A 13,108-nucleotide genomic window follows, 5' to 3' on the forward strand; every position below is an offset into this window, starting at 1 on the left:
CAACTCAATATTTAACCCTACGGACTAAGACTGGGATGCCATGTAAAGGCAGGCGTCACAATACTTTTGACAATATAGTGTACATTTTCTCCAGTGCTTCCAGAGAAGCACTACATGTGTCAGCAACTCAGCACATAGATAATTTGAATTTCTCACTAGTGAAGATAATTGTATTCAATATATTATAAGACACATATAAAGAGAAAGGACACTAGAGACTGAAAGCACTGGAGAGAATATACATTTATGAACCAACTTCTTTATTATAAACTTTTTTTTGCACAACATTTTCCACAGGTAATTATTGCTTTAGTAGTTTGTTTGGCAATTGTATTTCATTTTTTTTGTATGGTTGCATATAAGGTATTGGAGCACACAATTGCACTGTGTATGGAGACACAATGCTTTGCAGATAAGGATTGATACACATACAGTACATGCATTGTCATGCTATAGTAGGTACTGTATAGTGGCTAGTGGATTTGAATAGAAGGAGGTTTTGTGTGGCACAGTCCTTTTGATTTGATATAGCCATAAAAAGGTGGAGGTGTGAACCCTTGTTTTGTGTCAGCAACAGAACACCCACTGCATCTTTGTTTACACTAGGATATTATACAAATATATTTTTGCACAAGTCAAAAGTGTTATGATACACTCAACATTTCATCCAACCTTACAATATTGCATTTGTTATTTTCAAAAACGAATAGAAAAAAAAGTGATGAAAAAAGTCAATGAGGGGGATCCTGGGCGCATGTGCGCGAGCGAGGAAGATGGACGTCTGAACAAATACACACGCCTAACCAGACACAAACCACTCGCAATCACCTCCCATCCACCTCCCGCAGCTCTGCAACGTCCCTGGCGGCCCCTGGTGATGTAACGTTCCTCCAAGCAGAAGCTCAAGAACCCGCAGCTTAATAAGGCCTCCCCAGCCTCTGGCAAGGGCAAGATGGCGCCCGAACCACCAGAGCCTGACGACACAACCCAGCCCTCCGCAGCAGATGCAGCTTCACCTGCTGACAGTCTTCACCAATTCCCCATGGATCTGGTGAGTCCCCTGCTTGCAGACTCTGATAAATTGCTGGCCAAATTCCGCACCATTGTAAGGGACAAGATCACTATGGCCTCCCGCAAGCTCTCCTCTGACTTAGTGAGGGGTCTTAAAGAGATAGACCACCGAACGAATCAGTTGAAACAACGCATGGACTTAGCTACCACTGTGTTAGAGGGTGATGAAGAGGAAGTGAACAAGCTGTCAGCTGAGCTGGAGGCCATGAGGGATAAAATGGAGGATGCTGAGAATAGGACCCACAGGGATAATCTTCGCATCCGCGATGTCCCTGAAGCTATCACTGACCTACAAGGAACAGCAACTGCTTTCTTCCAGGAACTGGCCCCTGAGATCCCAGTGGACAGGCTGGAATTTGATTGTATCCACCAATCCCTTGCTCCTAAACCGTCTGATGGTCACCCGAGGGATATCTTTGTTAAATTTCATTACTATCGCACCAAAGAGAAACTCTTACAGTCTGCGAGGGAGCAGCTGGACCCCTCCTTTCAAGGTAACCCCCTCCAGCTGTTTGCGGACCTCTCACCGGTCACTCTCGCCAGGTGCAGGAGCCTGAAGCCCTATCTCAGGATCCTGCAAACCCAGGGGATAAAGTATAGATGGGGGTTCCCATTCAGGCTCTCGTTCTCACATATGGGCCTGCCAATTCCATGCCACTTCTCCATCCAACCTACGACGCTACTTCCTGGAACTGCAGCTTGACCTACCTTAGTCTCAAGAAGCAACGTCCTTGTCCTCCAAACCCGGACCTTCTCGGCCTTCTCGTCAGCTTTCCCAAGCATCCCAAAAGTCTCTTGGACCGTACACACAGATCTGGATGACGCCCTGTGGAGTTGGCTTCCTTCCCACCTAACCCCACCCTCGAACCCTGATGTGGGGCCATAGGTGTGTACCCTGGTATAGGCTGCCCGGCCTGTGAGATGGCGGCTTGGGGTGAAGACTACCTGCCCCGCATGTTGTGAAGGATTCCTGGCTCCAGATAACTTTTCAGCGTTCCTCTGCATCCATACAAGTATGGCAATCTTTGACTGCTCCTTTGGCTATCGTTCGCTATAAATGCTCTGGGTGACTCCAGGACCGCTCTAGGGTGGGAGGGTACTGGAACTCTACCAGGGTTTGCTTAGCACTGTTTATTTTGTTGATTGTTATTTCCATCTCCTTATCAATTTTATACATTTCTTCCTTATATTTTGATAGAATTTCAGGTGCTGAGTGGGCAGCATTGGATGGTCGGTCCCCCTGAGCTGCCCACTTGATGTTGGTGGCCCCGGGTGCCCGTGGGTTCTTTGTTCCTACACGTTTACATATCTTATAAGGACTAAAAGTGTCCTATTGTTTTTCCCTTTTTCTTTTTTGACTATGATATCAGAAGTTTGTTCGGTCTTGTGCTAATGTCATTTAAGTTGATAACTTCATTTTGTAGAGGGCCTGTGGTTCCGACGGACCACTGCACCCCCTATGTATCAGTACTTTTCTAAGATGGCTGTCTTGGTCAACATCCGACCCCGTTGTAGGCCTCGCATCCCACACAGTGATGCATTCAAATGCTCTATGTTCATTATATCCTGAGAAACACTTGGTTTCCTCCATGTTCTTTGTCCTGCTCTCCTCTTCTCTCTTCTTACTTATTTCCTCTCCCTCTTACCCTTCTCTCCTCTTCCTTCAGTCCCCGGGGTGTGTGGGCAGAAGATTTTTTTAGGCGCACCTTTTTGATCCCATGACCCTGAACTGGCTATCCCTGAATGTTCAGGGTATGAACTCCCCCCAAAAAAACAAGTGAAGGTCTTTAAATACCTCAAAAAACAAAACATGACATGAACAAGACATGATTGCAGGAAACCCATTTTCCTCTTCTTCCTACCCCAAATACTTTGATACCTGCTATCCCCAAGTTATTTGGCTAACAGCCCTACTAAACAAAGAGGAGTCTTCATTGCTCTACGCAAATCGGTCCCCTTTAAATGCGGTAAACAGATAGCAGACCCTAATGGCAGGTACCTTTTACTACAAGGTACTATCCAAGACCAGTGTTAATTTTGGCAGCAAATTTCGATTTAGTTTTAGTCCTAGGACTAAAATGGCATTTTAGTTTTAGTCCCATTTTAGTCTTCTGCAATTGTTTTAGTTTTAGTCATATTTAGTCGACTAAATCTCCAGGACATTTTAGTTGCATAAAATTTCCTACATTTTAGTCGACTAAAATCTCCAGTACATTTTAGTCGACTAAAATAAGTTACATAGTTACATAGTTAGTCAGGTTGAAAAAAGACACAAGTCCATCCAGTCCAACCATAAAAAAACAAAAAAACAAAAACGTACAATCCAATATACCCAATACTATACCCACAGTTGATCCAGAGGAAGGCAAAAAACCCCAGCAGAGCATGCTCCAATTTGCTACAGCAGGGGAAAAAATTCCTTCCTGATCCCAGAGAGGCAATCGGATTTTCCCTGGATCAACTTTACCTATAAATGTCAGTACCCAGTTATATTATGTACATTTAGGAAAGTATCCAGGCCTTTCTTAAAGCAATCTACTGAGCTGGCCAGAACCACCTCTGGAGGGAGTCTATTCCACATTTTCACAGCTCTTACTGTGAAGAAACCTTTCCGTATTTGGAGATGAAATCTCTTTTCCTCCAGTCGTAAAGAGTGCCCCCTTGTCCTCTGTGTTGACCGTAAAGTGAATAACTCAACACCAAGTTCACTATATGGACCCCTTATATATTTAAACATGTTGATCATATCCCCCCTTATTCTCCTCTTCTCAAGAGTGAATAAATTCAGTTCCTCTAATCTTTCCTCATAGCTGAGCTCCCCCATGCCTCTTATCAGTTTGGTTGCCCTTCTCTGCACTTTCTCCAGTTCCCCGATATCCTTTTTGAGAACTGGTGTCCAAAACTGAACTGCATATTCCAGATGAGGTCTTACTAATGATTTGAACAGGGGCAAAATGATATCTCTCTCTCTGGAGTCCATACCTCTCTTAATACAAGAAAGAACTTTGCTCGCTTTGGAAACCGCAGCTTGGCATTGCATGCTATTATTGAGCTTATGATCTACCAAAACCCCCAGATCCTTCTCCACTACAGATTCCCCCAGTTGTACTCCCCCTAGCATGTATGATGCATGCATATTCTTAGCCCCCAAGTGCATAACTTTACATTTCTCAACATTAAACCTCATCTGCCACATAGTCGCCCAATTAGACAGTGCATTGAGGTCGGCTTGTAAATTGGAGACATCCTGTAAGGACGTTATTCCACTGCATAGCTTGGTGTCATCTGCAAAGACAGAAATGTTACTTTTGATCCCAGACCCAATATCATTTATAAAGATATTAAAGAGTAAGGGTCCCAGCACTGAACCTTGGGGTACACCACTGATAACCTTAGACCATTCAGAGTAAGAATCATTAACCACTACTCTCTGAATTCTGTCTTTTAGCCAGTTTTCTATCCATTTACAAACTGATATTTCCAAGCCTGTAGACTTTAACTTACACATGAGCCGTGTGTGCGGAACTGTATCAAACGCTTTTGCAAAATCCAAATAAACCACGTCCACAGCCACCCCTCTGTCCAAGGTTTTACTTACCTCTTCATAAAAAGAAATCAGGTTTGTCTGACAACTTCTGTCTTTCATGAACCCATGCTGTCTGTTGCTTAAAATGTTTTTTTCCAGCAAGAACTCGTCTATGTGGTCTTTTATTAAACGCTCCAGTATCTTCCCGACTATAGAAGTTAAACTAACAGGTCTATAGTTACTTGGTAAAGACTTTGATCCCTTTTTAAATATAGGCACCACGTTCGCCCTGCGCCAATCCAGTGGTACCATTCCTGTCATTAATGAGTCCCTAAAAATTAGATACAATGGCTTTGAAATTACAGAGCTCAATTCTTTTAGGATCCGTGGGTGGATGCCATCAGGTCCAGGTGCTTTATCCACCTTTATTCTGTCTAAATATTTCTGGACCATATCCCTTTTAAGCCATTGTGGATCATTGGGGGCTGTGTCAATACCACCCCCATTATGGACATGAACTTCCCCATGCTCTTTTGTATACACAGAGCTGAAGAAAGTATTTAATAAATTAGCCTTCTCCTTGTCCCCAGTCACCCACTCTAGATTATTTTGTAAAGGGCCTACATGCTCAGACCTGACCTTTTTACTATTAATATATTTGAAGAATTTTTTGGGGTTTGTCCTACTATTTTTTGCGATCTGTCGTTCATTTTGAATTTTTGCACCCTTGATTTCTTTTTTACATATTCTGTTAAATTCTTTGTAGCATTTAAATGACACTAGTGTTCCTTCATTTTTATATTTTTTAAAAGCTCTTTTCTTATTATTTATAGCTTTTCTAACTTTGACCGTGAGCCACATAGGTTTTCTTTTTAGCCTTTTAAACTTATTGCCCATGGGAATATACTTTGCAGTGAGGTCCCAAACAGTCTTTTTGAAGAATTCCCATTTCTGTTCTGTGTTTATCGCTGCCAATATTCCCTCCCAGTCTAAGTCCTCGAGAGATCAGCCCTCATCCTTGGAAAATTTGCTCTCTTGAAGTTAAGTGTTTTTATCTTCCCCTTATGTATTTCTTGTTTACAGCTAACATCAAATGAAATCATGTTATGGTCACTGCTACCCAGGTGTTCCTTTATCTGCACATTAGTAATAAGCTCTGCATGGTTTGAGATTACCAGGTCCAACAGAGCTTCATTCCTAGTTGGGGCCTCAATAAATTGGACCATAAAATTGTCCTGTACTAGGTTTATAAATTTTTGCCCTTTAACTGTCCCAGCAGTGCCATTACTCCAGTCAATTTCTGGGTAGTTAAAATCTCCCATTATTATCACTGTCCCAGCCCTTGCAGCCCTTTCCATCTGTGCAAGGAGCTGAGTCTCCACCTCCTCGTTAACATTGGGTGGTCTATAACAAACTCCAATGATTAACTTTGAACTACGCCCATCTATATGCAGTTCCACCCATAATGCTTCAGACTCATCACACTCTCCATCAATCAGGTCCTCTTTCACATTTGCTTTGAGATCACTTCTCACATAGAGACAGACCCCGCCACCTTTCCTTTTTACCCTGTCTCTCCGAAAGAGTGCATAGCCAGGAATATTAATAGCCCAGTCATGTGAGGATTGAAGCCAAGTTTCAGCAATACCGATTACATCATAGTTCACTTCATGCACCAGAGCTTCCAACTCACCTATTTTGCTTGGCAGACTTCTGGCATTGGTGAACAAACACTTTAATGCATTATTACATTTTGGTCTGGTGTTTTTCATATATTTTTTAGTAGTACAAATGGCACTACAGTTTCCAATGGCTGTTTGCAACATGGGAAATTTCTTGACACCTGCCATAACCCTCCCCCCATCTGTCCCCATTCCACCCTCCATTAATGTCTGACCCCTAACTGACCTGTCTTCTTGATGTAGTTCTAGTTCACCCTCCCCCCTCAATCCTAGTTTAAATACTCCTCCAGCCTTCCTATAAACCTCTCCCCCAGCACAGCAGACCCCCTTCCATTCAAGTGCAAACCGTCTTTAGCATATAGGTTGCACCCCAATGAAAAGTCAGCCCAGTGCTCTAGAAACCCAAATCCCTCCTCCCTACACCAGGTCTTGAGCCATGCATTCAGCTCTCTAATCACCCACTGCCTTTCCTGTGTTGCGCATGGCAGTTAAATTGTAATGCATTTTCTAAGCATTTCTCTACAATTTCTAAACTCATTATATACTGCTGGAGTTACAAATCTAATATGTTATTATTTATGGTATTGAGGTATGAACATGCACTACAGACCAGTGTTAATTTTGACGTGAAATTTGAATTTAGTTTTAGTCTTTTGACTAAAATGGCATTTTAGTTTTAGTCGTATTTTAGTCATCTCAATTGTTTTAGTCGTATTTTAGTCGACTAAAATGTTTCTCGGTTTTAGTCAACGAAATTATCACTGTCCAAGACACTGAGGTGACCATTCTGACTTACTATGCTCCGAATGACAACCTGAGGGCCTTTCCTGACTCACATCTGCTCCCTGTTGAAGTCCCACCAGAAGGACACCCTTCTCTTGGCGGGTGACTCTAATGTGACGCTGAACCCCTCTCTTGATAAATACCCTTTGGAACATAAACCCCCTTTCTCCTGCTACTAAAAAATTCTTACATTCCCTGCAAAGTCATGACCTGGTAGATGTCTGGAGAGAGCTTCACCCCTTGGGCAAGGACTACACTCATTATTCTCATCCTCACCATTCTCACTCCAGGATTGACCATATGTTTGTGCTGTGGAAACATCTTCCTCTAATTGTTTCCACCTCTATCTTAGCTGCCCCATGGTCGGACCATGACCCTATCCTGACTTGTTGCCACTCCTTGCTTTGTAAACCACAACATTCCCCCTGGGTAATGAATGATTCCCTTTTATCCTTTAAGGCAATCTTAAGTGACATCCACAAAGCCTCCGTGGAATATTTACGTCTCAATGCTGGGACGGTTTGATCACCCGTGACACTATGGGAAGCATATAAGGCAGTCCTCTGGGGTCACGTAATCCAAAGAGCGTTGAAACGTAAAAAAGAGCGATTGTTGGCTCAGCGCTCTTTGGAACAGCGCCTAGAGCAGTGGTTCTCAACTCCTGTCCTCAGGACCCACTAACAGGCCAGGTTTTATGTATTACCTTGGGAGATGCAAACTAGAATACTGCAATCACTAATCAGCAAATGATATCACCTGTGATGTATTTCAGTTATCTTGCAAACCTGGCCTGTTGGTGGGTCCTGAGGACAGGAGTTGAGAACCACTGGCCTAGAGGCATAGCCAAACGGCCTTCAAACAAGCTCCTACCCCCACCAACTGTAAACCTTTGGACCAGGCCCGTACTGACTTAGATCTGTGCTTTACCGACGTGGCAGAACGTATCCTACGCAGGGCTCATCAGAAATGGTATGCCAAGGCGAACAAACCTTGCGCTATGCTGGCCAACACACTTTTACCCCAAGATACACCCCCATTACTCTGCGCACCCGTCATAATATCCTTACCGGTAACCCTCTCCTGGTCTTGGACAAATTTCGTCATCGCCTCACCAACCATTACTCTGCCCCCAACCAATCTTCCACCCAGGGCCTTGACACCTTTCTGACTGGCTTATCTTTACCTTCCCTATCTGAAACTCACACGTCCCTAATGGACCATGACATACAGGTCTTGGAAGTTTTACAGTGTATCAAAGATTTGAAAGTGGGCAAGAGACCAGGCCCGGATGACTTTACAGCACTATACTACAGGAAACTGGCAGATGTCATTGCCCCGTATTTAAGGGCTATGTATAATTTGGTTAAAGATGGTCAACCCTTTACACCAAATCTGTTGACCCCCAATATTGTAATGATCCCCAAACCAGACAAGGATGCAGGACTTTATCATGCCAATTTTCCTCCAATGTTTGGGAAGCTAGCGGCTATGCTCTCCTCCTGGTCCCATCTTCCATTGTCCTGGTTCGGTAGAACGGTGACTGTACGTATGACCTACCTCCAAAACTGCTATACCTTTTTCGGGTTCTGCCAGTCCAGGTCCCTTCCCACATTCTGCGCATACACCAATGCAAGATCCTGCAGTTTGTCTGGGGCTCCACGAGACCCAGAATTAATAAACGTGTTTTGTACACCGTTGTAAGATGGCCTCTCGGTTCCTAACTTACAAGCTTATTATACTGCAGCGGGCATAGCTCCATTATCTCACCTCCATGAGCAACATCAAATGCTATTATGGGCCACTATCAATTTAATGGACTCTCACTCGACACCGATAGCCTCCCTCCACTGGCTCCCACGAGCACACAGCCAGAACACGATTGGACCATGTCTGGCACACTCCCTTCGGCCTGATTTCTCCTCATCTTCCCCTCCTTCATTCTCCATTATTCCCACCAGGACGCAATAACCCTCAACAGTTCTCTTTGTGGACTGAGAATTGTTTTACAGATATTCACTCCTTGTTCACCCCTACCAGGATAGTTTAATTTGCAGCTCTACGTTCCTCACATGATACCCCCCACCGAGAGCACTACAGCTACTTACAGCTTCGACACTTTCTCCAACATCAATAAAGTTTTTTCGTCCCACCCTTCATACTTTAACCCCTTTGAAAACCTTTGCAGATCATGTTCCGAATCTTCTGGTCTAATTTATTTAATCTATGCAGCCATAATTGGTTCCAAAAAAACACCACTGAGACCCTATCACCTCCAGTGGGAGGTGGAGCTTGGGAAACAGCTGGACCCAGAAGACCAGCAGATCATGGCTATTGCACTGTCCAAATGCTCCAGGAATGTTCTCTTCTTGGAAAATGCTTATAAAGTATTTTACAGATGTTATTACACCCCGGCCAGATTGGTTAGCCTTATTCTTTCCTATTCCCCCTTATGTTTCCTTGAGTGCTTTCAAGAGGGCACAATGGCGCACATCTGGTGGACATGTCCGAAGGTGTGCAGATTGTGGGCCAGGGTCTATACACTCCTTCACAATCTATTCCACACTAATCTAAAGTGGGATCCCTTTGAGGCTCTTCTGTGGAAGCCAATCACAGAACTGCTTCGTCCGGAAAGCCAGTTGGCGTCGCAACTCTTTACTGCAACTAAAATGACCATAGCAAGGGCTTGGAAGACACAGACTCTTTGTTTTTGACATATAAATATATTATCCTTTAAGAAAATATAGGTTCTGTATACACCTGATAATCACTTCACTTATGATTCTGTAAGACTGTTATTACTTAAATCGGGTGCAGCGTCTTGTCAAATCCCAAGGTCCCATGCCCAGTGCTGGTTATAAGTATTCGCCCTAGGCCTTCAGGGGCCTAAACAATTCACTGTGACTTGGATTATCCCTTTTTGAAGTTTTCTGTATTCTTTTTTTGTTCCATGCTATGACTATCGATGCTACCATATTGTTATGTTGTACTGAACTTTAATAAAACTCTGTACAAGAAAAAAGAGTCAATGAGTTTAATCCTTTATTGCATACAGATTCTTCACTTCCATCATAATTGGCAGCATGGTAAATGTTAAAGCCAAACTTTGCATGATGTGGACACTGGGCAGATACCTTTGACTTTCCAGCACCGTGACCCTCTCAGAGTCCAGAAGAGGACTGACCTCCTCCTGAGGGGAGTGAAGGGGGGAATGATGTTTTTTTAGTTCATCTGTGGTATGGGACTAGTGCAGTGTTTCTCAACTCCAGTCCTCAAGGTGCCCCAACAGGGCATGGCGCCTTGGGGACTGGAGTTGAGAAACACTGGACTAGTGGACCCTGCAGGCAGAAATAGCACCAGAGAGGATCTAGATGGGAAGGGCAGAAGCGTGGTCAGTATAATTTGCTTCACCAAAAATTAACCACTTCGCATCCAGGCCATTTCTGACACTTCGCTCCTACATGTCAAAAATCATAATTTCTTTGCTATAAAATTACATAGAACCCCCAAACATTATATATGTTTTTTTAGCAGAGACCCTAGAGAATACAATGGCGGTCATTGCAACTTTTTATCTTGCACGGTATTTGCGCAGCAATTTTTCAAACGCGTTTTTAAAAAAAAAAAAAGAGTTTCATGCTTAAAAAAAAACAAAACAGCAAAGTTAGCCAAATTTTTTTGCATTGTGTGAAAGATGAAGTTACACTGAGTAAATAGATACCTAACATGTCACGCTTCAAAATTGCACACGCTCGTGGAATGGCGCCAAACATTGGTACTTAAAAATCCCCATAGGCGACGCTTTAAAATTTTTTACTGGTTACAAGTTTTGAGTTACAGAGGAGGTCTAGGGCCAAAATTATTGCTCTCGCTCTACCGATCGTGGCGATACCTCACATGTGTGGTTTGAACACCATTTTCATATGTGGGCGGGACTTACGTATGAGTTTGCTTCTGCGTGCAAGCTCACGGGGACAGGGGCGCTTTAAAATTTTTTTATTTTTTTTTTTATTGTTAATTTTACTTAAAAATTTTTATTTTGACACTTTTAAAAAAAATTTTTTTTTTTATCACTTTTATTCTTATTACAAGGAATGTAAACATCCCTTGTAATAGGAATATGACACGATCAGTCTTCTTTACAGTGAGATATGGGGTCAATAAGACCCCACATCTCACCTCTAGGCTGGGAAGCCTAAACAAAAAAAATAATAAAACGATCGCCGCTTCACAGCCGAAGCGGCGCCGTTTTTTTGAATGCAGAGGCCGGGCGTGACGTCATAACATCGCGCCCGGCCTCCGAACAATCATAGAGACTCCGGCGACCATCTGGTCCTCTGAAAATCTCTATGGTGAACATCTGGCACCGGCGGATCCGCTATCCGACTCACCGATCGCTGAGGTGAGTCGGTAGAAGCACCGGAGGGCGGCGGGAGGGGGGGACGTCCCCTCTCGCCGCCCGTAAGAACGATCAAGCGGCGGAACAGCCGCTATGATCATTCTTATGGTGTACGGAATCGCCGGCTGAAAATGCCGGTATCTGAATGATGTCTGTAGCCTCAGGCATCATTCAGATATAAGCCCTGAAAGTCGAGGCCATCATATGACGGCCTCCGGATGCCAAGCGGTTAAACACCTGGCAGGATGGGTTAGAAGGGGTGTGTTAAATGCAACTGTTAAATAAGTTGCTTATAGTTTATATTGCTTTGCCAAATTATTGCTTCATATAGGAATTAAGACACAGAGTCAGAAATCCGTGTATCAGTTCTTGAGCATAATGGACTGCTGCTCTTTAATCTTTCCAAGGCCTTTTATACAAACAATAGCATTAGCACAACCCCCCCACACAGGGCAAGGGTAAACAACAACAGGAGTCACCTGGGTTACGAACACAAGCTTCAACACCATGGCAATATAGTTACAAGAAAACAAAAGCAGCTTCAACAGAGTTCAACAGCCAAAAAGTTACATTTAAAACAGATTTACATGTAGGCATCATATTAAGTGAGAACTCTAAATTAAATCCCTGACCTTATCAATTTCCCCCTTTGACATCATCCTCTCCTTCCCCCTGGGTCCTCATGAATAAGTTCTAGTCAGTTTTTCCCCAGAGTCCTTTCCCTGACCGCGAGTTGTCAGAGGGGTAGAACCCATCTCCCTAGGTATTACCAACATCTTAAAATTCAAGAAGAGGAGTTTTATAGGAGTAGGGTGATGTCAATACACATTTATCAGTATACCCTGTCTATTCTCCTAATTTTCCTATTTATTTTCCTGTATACACATATATTCGTGATTGTAAGTGATATTAATATTAGAATAATAATTACCATTGGACTTAACAACCGGTGAAAGGTATTGGTTGCTGTAGAAGACATTCCACTAAATATATCCCACCAATGTGGTGCAGTATCCTGTTGTATCTGTGAGGAAAGATGTACTAGTCTACCTTTTGTCAATAATAATTTGCTACTTTAGGATCATCTATACTCCATTCAAAAGTCATTGTTTCTTCTATCTCAAGTACATTAATACCAGGAGTCCATGCATATATTTGTAAAACAACAATCTTCAACAAAAAAATATGTAAGTAGATATTTCATCATGTTGTTCTCTCGGGTTGTTTCTTGCAATGTGATGCGTGTATCCAGGTAGGTTTTCCTTCCAGCTTTACTGAGGTGGCTGTGGTCAAGAGTACTTGGTAAGGACCTTCAAACCTGGGTTCCAATGTCTTTCTGGTGTGTTTCTTCACATATACATAATCCCCTGGTAGCAGAGTATGTGTACCTGTTATTGAATTAGGGTCTGGAAGAGAAGAATACACACTTTTGTGGATCTTAGTTAGACGTTGTTGTAATTGTATCACATATGCAGTCAAACTATCACATTGCAATTGCATACTCTGTGGAAAGTATAAACCCAATCTAGGTGCATTCCCAAAAAGTATCTCATATGGGGATAATCCTGTCTTTCCTGTTGGAGTGTACCTTATAGAGAACAAAGCCAAAGGCAGGCATTCTGGCCAAGGCTTGTTTAACTCTTGCATGGC

This window comes from Aquarana catesbeiana, linkage group LG05, assembly GCF_042186555.1.
Source record: "Aquarana catesbeiana isolate 2022-GZ linkage group LG05, ASM4218655v1, whole genome shotgun sequence".
Taxonomy (NCBI): Eukaryota; Metazoa; Chordata; class Amphibia; order Anura; family Ranidae; genus Aquarana; species Aquarana catesbeiana.